This window comes from Primulina tabacum, chromosome 10 (genome assembly GCF_025594145.1).
Source record: "Primulina tabacum isolate GXHZ01 chromosome 10, ASM2559414v2, whole genome shotgun sequence".
NCBI lineage: Eukaryota > Viridiplantae > Streptophyta > Magnoliopsida > Lamiales > Gesneriaceae > Primulina > Primulina tabacum.
Window position 1 is genome coordinate 40618226 of NC_134559.1, and position 9157 is coordinate 40627382.

The 9157-nt window shown below is 45.2% G+C and overlaps 11 non-coding genes across 11 annotated transcripts; all 11 read left to right on the top strand.

Moving 5' to 3' along the window:
- The first annotated feature begins 229 nt into the window (after nucleotides 1-229).
- LOC142511456 (5S ribosomal RNA) lies at nucleotides 230-348 on the top strand. The gene has a single exon (XR_012808744.1). It is a non-coding gene; the product is annotated as a 5S ribosomal RNA (ribosomal RNA).
- Nucleotides 349-1031: 683 nt separating this feature from the next.
- LOC142511543 (5S ribosomal RNA) lies at nucleotides 1032-1149 on the top strand. The gene has a single exon (XR_012808753.1). It is a non-coding gene; the product is annotated as a 5S ribosomal RNA (ribosomal RNA).
- A 684-nt stretch (nucleotides 1150-1833) lies between these two features.
- Nucleotides 1834-1952, top strand: LOC142517094 (5S ribosomal RNA). The gene has a single exon (XR_012812853.1). It is a non-coding gene; the product is annotated as a 5S ribosomal RNA (ribosomal RNA).
- A 683-nt stretch (nucleotides 1953-2635) lies between these two features.
- LOC142517105 (5S ribosomal RNA) lies at nucleotides 2636-2754 on the top strand. Its single transcript, XR_012812865.1, has one exon. It is a non-coding gene; the product is annotated as a 5S ribosomal RNA (ribosomal RNA).
- Nucleotides 2755-3438: 684 nt separating this feature from the next.
- LOC142517116 (5S ribosomal RNA) lies at nucleotides 3439-3557 on the top strand. Its single transcript, XR_012812876.1, has one exon. It is a non-coding gene; the product is annotated as a 5S ribosomal RNA (ribosomal RNA).
- Nucleotides 3558-4241: 684 nt separating this feature from the next.
- On the top strand, nucleotides 4242-4360 carry LOC142517128 (5S ribosomal RNA). Its single transcript, XR_012812887.1, has one exon. It is a non-coding gene; the product is annotated as a 5S ribosomal RNA (ribosomal RNA).
- Nucleotides 4361-5044: 684 nt separating this feature from the next.
- Nucleotides 5045-5162, top strand: LOC142511555 (5S ribosomal RNA). The gene has a single exon (XR_012808754.1). It is a non-coding gene; the product is annotated as a 5S ribosomal RNA (ribosomal RNA).
- A 684-nt stretch (nucleotides 5163-5846) lies between these two features.
- Nucleotides 5847-5965, top strand: LOC142517140 (5S ribosomal RNA). The gene has a single exon (XR_012812899.1). It is a non-coding gene; the product is annotated as a 5S ribosomal RNA (ribosomal RNA).
- A 684-nt stretch (nucleotides 5966-6649) lies between these two features.
- On the top strand, nucleotides 6650-6768 carry LOC142517151 (5S ribosomal RNA). The gene has a single exon (XR_012812912.1). It is a non-coding gene; the product is annotated as a 5S ribosomal RNA (ribosomal RNA).
- Nucleotides 6769-7451: 683 nt separating this feature from the next.
- LOC142517163 (5S ribosomal RNA) lies at nucleotides 7452-7570 on the top strand. The gene has a single exon (XR_012812924.1). It is a non-coding gene; the product is annotated as a 5S ribosomal RNA (ribosomal RNA).
- A 683-nt stretch (nucleotides 7571-8253) lies between these two features.
- LOC142512915 (5S ribosomal RNA) lies at nucleotides 8254-8372 on the top strand. The gene has a single exon (XR_012808890.1). It is a non-coding gene; the product is annotated as a 5S ribosomal RNA (ribosomal RNA).
- The last annotated feature ends 785 nt before the right edge of the window (nucleotides 8373-9157 follow it).

Sequence of the window (9157 nt, forward strand, 5' to 3'; positions counted from 1 at the left end):
AGACGGTTAACTCATTAAAAACAATTATTTCGACTGTTTTATCCATAATTTACGTAAACGATCGCGACACGAGGTCTTCCCAGGGAGGTCACCCATCCTAGCTCTGCCATCGCGCCAGAACGCTTAACTTCATGGTTATGATTGGGCGAGAGCAGTGCCGCGTGTTGTCCATCGCCGCCCGCTCCACACGTACTCGAGGGATATAAGAATAAACATCCCACTCAATGTCGGGTGCGATCATACCAGCACTAATGCACCGGATCCCATCAGAACTCCGAAGTTAAGCGTGCTTGGGCGAGAGCAGTACTAGGATGGGTGACCTCCTGGGAAGTCCTCGTGTTGCACCCTTTTCGTGTTTTTCTATTTTTGATTACTTGTTGACAGACGATTTTCGGCTCAAATCATCTGAATCTCGATCGGGACCAGATAAGACATGTGAAATGAAAGTAGCTCGGGCACTGCCGGATTTGGACAAAATTGTAGGCTAATTTGATTGTAAACGGGCAAACGGACGAGACTCATTACTACGCAATGAGCTGACGAGATTTTAGCCGAATTCCTTCTCTAAGACCCTCTAATTTGCGATTTAACGCTTCTGTTAAGCTTTCGTTTCCTCGAGAAATCCGCTTAGGAAGTTCGAAATTCGATTCCGGTTCCATTTTATCGTATCCCAGGCATAATAATAGCTTTACATTCGTTATTTCCTTCTTCTTATTTTTTTTTCTATTTTCTGGGAACATTTATCGATTTTTGTTGTCGTGAGCCGGTTCTGTGCGGAAGGGTATGACGCAGATTACTCCGGAGACGGTTAACTCATTAAAAACAATTATTTCGACTGTTTTATCCATAATTTACGTAAACGATCGCGACACGAGGTCTTCCCAGGGAGGTCACCCATCCTAGCTCTGCCATCGCGCCAGAACGCTTAACTTCATGGTTATGATTGGGCGAGAGCAGTGCCGCGTGTTGTCCATCGCCGCCCGCTCCACACGTACTCGAGGGATATAAGAATAAACATCCCACTCAATGTCGGGTGCGATCATACCAGCACTAATGCACCGGATCCCATCAGAACTCCGAAGTTAAGCGTGCTTGGGCGAGAGCAGTACTAGGATGGGTGACCCCTGGGAAGTCCTCGTGTTGCACCCTTTTTCGTGTTTTTCTATTTTTGATTACTTGTTGACAGACGATTTTCGGCTCAAATCATCTGAATCTCGATCGGGACCAGATAAGACATGTGAAATGAAAGTAGCTCGGGCACTGCCGGATTTGGACAAAATTGTAGGCTAATTTGATTGTAAACGGGCAAACGGACGAGACTCATTACTACGCAATGAGCTGACGAGATTTTAGCCGAATTCCTTCTCTAAGACCCTCTAATTTGCGATTTAACGCTTCTGTTAAGCTTTCGTTTCCTCGAGAAATCCGCTTAGGAAGTTCGAAATTCGATTCCGGTTCCATTTTATCGTATCCCAGGCATAATAATAGCTTTACATTCGTTATTTCCTTCTTCTTATTTTTTTTTCTATTTTCTGGGAACATTTATCGATTTTTGTTGTCGTGAGCCGGTTCTGTGCGGAAGGGTATGACGCAGATTACTCCGGAGACGGTTAACTCATTAAAAACAATTATTTCGACTGTTTTATCCATAATTTACGTAAACGATCGCGACACGAGGTCTTCCCAGGGAGGTCACCCATCCTAGCTCTGCCATCGCGCCAGAACGCTTAACTTCATGGTTATGATTGGGCGAGAGCAGTGCCGCGTGTTGTCCATCGCCGCCCGCTCCACACGTACTCGAGGGATATAAGAATAAACATCCCACTCAATGTCGGGTGCGATCATACCAGCACTAATGCACCGGATCCCATCAGAACTCCGAAGTTAAGCGTGCTTGGGCGAGAGCAGTACTAGGATGGGTGACCCCCTGGGAAGTCCTCGTGTTGCACCCTTTTTCGTGTTTTTCTATTTTTGATTACTTGTTGACAGACGATTTTCGGCTCAAATCATCTGAATCTCGATCGGGACCAGATAAGACATGTGAAATGAAAGTAGCTCGGGCACTGCCGGATTTGGACAAAATTGTAGGCTAATTTGATTGTAAACGGGCAAACGGACGAGACTCATTACTACGCAATGAGCTGACGAGATTTTAGCCGAATTCCTTCTCTAAGACCCTCTAATTTGCGATTTACCGCTTCTGTTAAGCTTTCGTTTCCTCGAGAAATCCGCTTAGGAAGTTCGAAATTCGATTCCGGTTCCATTTTATCGTATCCCAGGCATAATAATAGCTTTACATTCGTTATTTCCTTCTTCTTATTTTTTTTCTATTTTCTGGGAACATTTATCGATTTTTGTTGTCGTGAGCCGGTTCTGTGCGGAAGGGTATGACGCAGATTACTCCGGAGACGGTTAACTCATTAAAAACAATTATTTCGACTGTTTTATCCATAATTTACGTAAACGGTCGCGACACGAGGTCTTCCCAGGGAGGTCACCCATCCTAGCTCTGCCATCGCGCCAGAACGCTTAACTTCATGGTTATGATTGGGCGAGAGCAGTGCCGCGTGTTGTCCATCGCCGCCCGCTCCACACGTACTCGAGGGATATAAGAATAAACATCCCACTCAATGTCGGGTGCGATCATACCAGCACTAATGCACCGGATCCCATCAGAACTCCGAAGTTAAGCGTGCTTGGGCGAGAGCAGTACTAGGATGGGTGACCCCCTGGGAAGTCCTCGTGTTGCACCCTTTTTCGTGTTTTTCTATTTTTGATTACTTGTTGACAGACGATTTTCGGCTCAAATCATCTGAATCTCGATCGGGACCAGATAAGACATGTGAAATGAAAGTAGCTCGGGCACTGCCGGATTTGGACAAAATTGTAGGCTAATTTGATTGTAAACGGGCAAACGGACGAGACTCATTACTACGCAATGAGCTGACGAGATTTTAGCCGAATTCCTTCTCTAAGACCCTCTAATTTGCGATTTACCGCTTCTGTTAAGCTTTCGTTTCCTCGAGAAATCCGCTTAGGAAGTTCGAAATTCGATTCCGGTTCCATTTTATCGTATCCCAGGCATAATAATAGCTTTACATTCGTTATTTCCTTCTTCTTATTTTTTTTTCTATTTTCTGGGAACATTTATCGATTTTTGTTGTCGTGAGCCGGTTCTGTGCGGAAGGGTATGACGCAGATTACTCCGGAGACGGTTAACTCATTAAAAACAATTATTTCGACTGTTTTATCCATAATTTACGTAAACGGTCGCGACACGAGGTCTTCCCAGGGAGGTCACCCATCCTAGCTCTGCCATCGCGCCAGAACGCTTAACTTCATGGTTATGATTGGGCGAGAGCAGTGCCGCGTGTTGTCCATCGCCGCCCGCTCCACACGTACTCGAGGGATATAAGAATAAACATCCCACTCAATGTCGGGTGCGATCATACCAGCACTAATGCACCGGATCCCATCAGAACTCCGAAGTTAAGCGTGCTTGGGCGAGAGCAGTACTAGGATGGGTGACCCCCTGGGAAGTCCTCGTGTTGCACCCTTTTTCGTGTTTTTCTATTTTTGATTACTTGTTGACAGACGATTTTCGGCTCAAATCATCTGAATCTCGATCGGGACCAGATAAGACATGTGAAATGAAAGTAGCTCGGGCACTGCCGGATTTGGACAAAATTGTAGGCTAATTTGATTGTAAACGGGCAAACGGACGAGACTCATTACTACGCAATGAGCTGACGAGATTTTAGCCGAATTCCTTCTCTAAGACCCTCTAATTTGCGATTTAACGCTTCTGTTAAGCTTTCGTTTCCTCGAGAAATCCGCTTAGGAAGTTCGAAATTCGATTCCGGTTCCATTTTATCGTATCCCAGGCATAATAATAGCTTTACATTCGTTATTTCCTTCTTCTTATTTTTTTTTCTATTTTCTGGGAACATTTATCGATTTTTGTTGTCGTGAGCCGGTTCTGTGCGGAAGGGTATGACGCAGATTACTCCGGAGACGGTTAACTCATTAAAAACAATTATTTCGACTGTTTTATCCATAATTTACGTAAACGATCGCGACACGAGGTCTTCCCAGGGAGGTCACCCATCCTAGCTCTGCCATCGCGCCAGAACGCTTAACTTCATGGTTATGATTGGGCGAGAGCAGTGCCGCGTGTTGTCCATCGCCGCCCGCTCCACACGTACTCGAGGGATATAAGAATAAACATCCCACTCAATGTCGGGTGCGATCATACCAGCACTAATGCACCGGATCCCATCAGAACTCCGAAGTTAAGCGTGCTTGGGCGAGAGCAGTACTAGGATGGGTGACCCCCTGGGAAGTCCTCGTGTTGCACCCTTTTTCGTGTTTTTCTATTTTTGATTACTTGTTGACAGACGATTTTCGGCTCAAATCATCTGAATCTCGATCGGGACCAGATAAGACATGTGAAATGAAAGTAGCTCGGGCACTGCCGGATTTGGACAAAATTGTAGGCTAATTTGATTGTAAACGGGCAAACGGACGAGACTCATTACTACGCAATGAGCTGACGAGATTTTAGCCGAATTCCTTCTCTAAGACCCTCTAATTTGCGATTTAACGCTTCTGTTAAGCTTTCGTTTCCTCGAGAAATCCGCTTAGGAAGTTCGAAATTCGATTCCGGTTCCATTTTATCGTATCCCAGGCATAATAATAGCTTTACATTCGTTATTTCCTTCTTCTTATTTTTTTTTCTATTTTCTGGGAACATTTATCGATTTTTGTTGTCGTGAGCCGGTTCTGTGCGGAAGGGTATGACGCAGATTACTCCGGAGACGGTTAACTCATTAAAAACAATTATTTCGACTGTTTTATCCATAATTTACGTAAACGGTCGCGACACGAGGTCTTCCCAGGGAGGTCACCCATCCTAGCTCTGCCATCGCGCCAGAACGCTTAACTTCATGGTTATGATTGGGCGAGAGCAGTGCCGCGTGTTGTCCATCGCCGCCCGCTCCACACGTACTCGAGGGATATAAGAATAAACATCCCACTCAATGTCGGGTGCGATCATACCAGCACTAATGCACCGGATCCCATCAGAACTCCGAAGTTAAGCGTGCTTGGGCGAGAGCAGTACTAGGATGGGTGACCCCTGGGAAGTCCTCGTGTTGCACCCTTTTTCGTGTTTTTCTATTTTTGATTACTTGTTGACAGACGATTTTCGGCTCAAATCATCTGAATCTCGATCGGGACCAGATAAGACATGTGAAATGAAAGTAGCTCGGGCACTGCCGGATTTGGACAAAATTGTAGGCTAATTTGATTGTAAACGGGCAAACGGACGAGACTCATTACTACGCAATGAGCTGACGAGATTTTAGCCGAATTCCTTCTCTAAGACCCTCTAATTTGCGATTTAACGCTTCTGTTAAGCTTTCGTTTCCTCGAGAAATCCGCTTAGGAAGTTCGAAATTCGATTCCGGTTCCATTTTATCGTATCCCAGGCATAATAATAGCTTTACATTCGTTATTTCCTTCTTCTTATTTTTTTTTCTATTTTCTGGGAACATTTATCGATTTTTGTTGTCGTGAGCCGGTTCTGTGCGGAAGGGTATGACGCAGATTACTCCGGAGACGGTTAACTCATTAAAAACAATTATTTCGACTGTTTTATCCATAATTTACGTAAACGGTCGCGACACGAGGTCTTCCCAGGGAGGTCACCCATCCTAGCTCTGCCATCGCGCCAGAACGCTTAACTTCATGGTTATGATTGGGCGAGAGCAGTGCCGCGTGTTGTCCATCGCCGCCCGCTCCACACGTACTCGAGGGATATAAGAATAAACATCCCACTCAATGTCGGGTGCGATCATACCAGCACTAATGCACCGGATCCCATCAGAACTCCGAAGTTAAGCGTGCTTGGGCGAGAGCAGTACTAGGATGGGTGACCCCCTGGGAAGTCCTCGTGTTGCACCCTTTTTCGTGTTTTTCTATTTTTGATTACTTGTTGACAGACGATTTTCGGCTCAAATCATCTGAATCTCGATCGGGACCAGATAAGACATGTGAAATGAAAGTAGCTCGGGCACTGCCGGATTTGGACAAAATTGTAGGCTAATTTGATTGTAAACGGGCAAACGGACGAGACTCATTACTACGCAATGAGCTGACGAGATTTTAGCCGAATTCCTTCTCTAAGACCCTCTAATTTGCGATTTAACGCTTCTGTTAAGCTTTCGTTTCCTCGAGAAATCCGCTTAGGAAGTTCGAAATTCGATTCCGGTTCCATTTTATCGTATCCCAGGCATAATAATAGCTTTACATTCGTTATTTCCTTCTTCTTATTTTTTTTTCTATTTTCTGGGAACATTTATCGATTTTTGTTGTCGTGAGCCGGTTCTGTGCGGAAGGGTATGACGCAGATTACTCCGGAGACGGTTAACTCATTAAAAACAATTATTTCGACTGTTTTATCCATAATTTACGTAAACGATCGCGACACGAGGTCTTCCCAGGGAGGTCACCCATCCTAGCTCTGCCATCGCGCCAGAACGCTTAACTTCATGGTTATGATTGGGCGAGAGCAGTGCCGCGTGTTGTCCATCGCCGCCCGCTCCACACGTACTCGAGGGATATAAGAATAAACATCCCACTCAATGTCGGGTGCGATCATACCAGCACTAATGCACCGGATCCCATCAGAACTCCGAAGTTAAGCGTGCTTGGGCGAGAGCAGTACTAGGATGGGTGACCCCCTGGGAAGTCCTCGTGTTGCACCCTTTTTCGTGTTTTTCTATTTTTGATTACTTGTTGAAGACGATTTTCGGCTCAAATCATCTGAATCTCGATCGGGACCAGATAAGACATGTGAAATGAAAGTAGCTCGGGCACTGCCGGATTTGGACAAAATTGTAGGCTAATTTGATTGTAAACGGGCAAACGGACGAGACTCATTGCTACGCAATGAGCTGACGAGATTTTAGCCGAATTCCTTCTCTAAGACCCTCTAATTTGCGATTTACCGCTTCTGTTAAGCTTTCGTTTCCTCGAGAAATCCGCTTAGGAAGTTCGAAATTCGATTCCGGTTCCATTTTATCGTATCCCAGGCATAATAATAGCTTTACATTCGTTATTTCCTTCTTCTTATTTTTTTTTCTATTTTCTGGGAACATTTATCGATTTTTGTTGTCGTGAGCCGGTTCTGTGCGGAAGGGTATGACGCAGATTACTCCGGAGACGGTTAACTCATTAAAACAATTATTTCGACTGTTTTATCCATAATTTACGTAAACGGTCGCGACACGAGGTCTTCCCAGGGAGGTCACCCATCCTACCTCTGCCATCGCGCCAGAACGCTTAACTTCGTGGTTATGATTGGGCGAGAAGCAGTGCCGCGTGTTGTCCATCGCCGCCCGCTCCACACGTACTCGAGGGATATAAGAATAAACATCCCACTCAATGTCGGGTGCGATCATACCAGCACTAATGCACCGGATCCCATCAGAACTCCGAAGTTAAGCGTGCTTGGGCGAGAGCAGTACTAGGATGGGTGACCCCCTGGGAAGTCCTCGTGTTGCACCCTTTTTCGTGTTTTTCTATTTTTGATTACTTGTTGACAGACGATTTTCGGCTCAAATCATCTGAATCTCGATCGGGACAAGATAAACATGTGAAATGAAAGTAGCTCGGGCACTGCCAGATTTGGACAAAATTGTAGGCTAATTTGATTGTAAACGGGCAAACGGACGAGACTCATTACTACGCAATGAGCTGACGAGATTTTAGCCGAATTCCTTCTCTAAGACCCTCTAATTTGCGATTTAACGCTTCTGTTAAGCTTTCGTTTCCTCGAGAAATCCGCTTAGGAAGTTCGAAATTCGATTCCGGTTCCATTTTATCGTATCCCAGGCATAATAATAGCTTTACATTCGTTATTTCCTTCTTCTTATTTTTTTTTCTATTTTCTGGGAACATTTATCGATTTTTGTTGTCGTGAGCCGGTTCTGTGCGGAAGGGTATGACGCAGATTACTCCGGAGACGGTTAACTAATTAAAAACAATTATTTCGACTGTTTTATCCATAATTTACGTAAACGATCGCGACACGAGGTCTTCCCAGGGAGGTCACCCATCCTACCTCTGCCATCGCGCCAGAACGCTTAACTTCATGGTTATGATTGGGCGAGAGCAGTGCCGCGTGTTGTCCATCGCCGCCCGCTCCACACGTACTCGAGGGATATAAGAATAAACATCCCACTCAATGTCGGGTGCGATCATACCAGCACTAATGCACAGGATCCCATCAGAACTCCGAAGTCAAGCGTGCTTGGGCGAGAGCAGTACTAGGATGGGTGACCTCCTGGGAAGTCCTCGTGTTGCACCCCTTTTCGTGTTTTTCTATTTTTGATTACTTGTTGACAGACGATTTTCGGCTCAAATCATCTGAATCTCGATCGGGACCAGATAAGACATGTGAAATGAAAGTAGCTCGGGCACTGCCGGATTTGGACAAAATTGTAGGCTAATTTGATTGTAAACGAGCAAACGGACGAGACTCATTACTACGCAATGAGCTGACGAGATTTTAGCCGAATTCCTTCTCTAAGACCCTCTAATTTGCGATTTAACGCTTCTGTTAAGCTTTCGTTTCCTCGAGAAATCCGCTTAGGAAGTTCGAAATTCGATTCCGGTTCCATTTTATCGTATCTCAGGCATAATAATAGCTTTACATTCGTTATTTTCCTTGTTCTTATTTTTTTTCTATTTTCTTGGAACATTTATCGATTTTTGTTGTCGTGAGCAGGTTCTGTGCGGGGAAGGGTATGACGCAGATTACTCCGGAGACGTTAACTAATTTAAAATAATTATTTTCGAACTGTTTTATCCATAATTTACCGTACCGATCGCGACACGAGGTCTTACGGGAGGTCACCATCCTACCTCTTGCCATCGCGCAGGAACGCTTTAATTGTGGTATATTGGGCGAAAGCAGGCCGAGTGTTGTCACTCGCGCTCGCTCCACAGTCTCGAGGGATATAAAAAAAATCCCATCACTGTTCGGTTTGATATCCGGCAAATGCACGGATCCCTCAGAACTCCGAAGTTAAGCGTGCTTGGGAACGAGCAGTACCGGACGGGTGCCCCTGGGAATTCTAGTGTTGCACCTTTT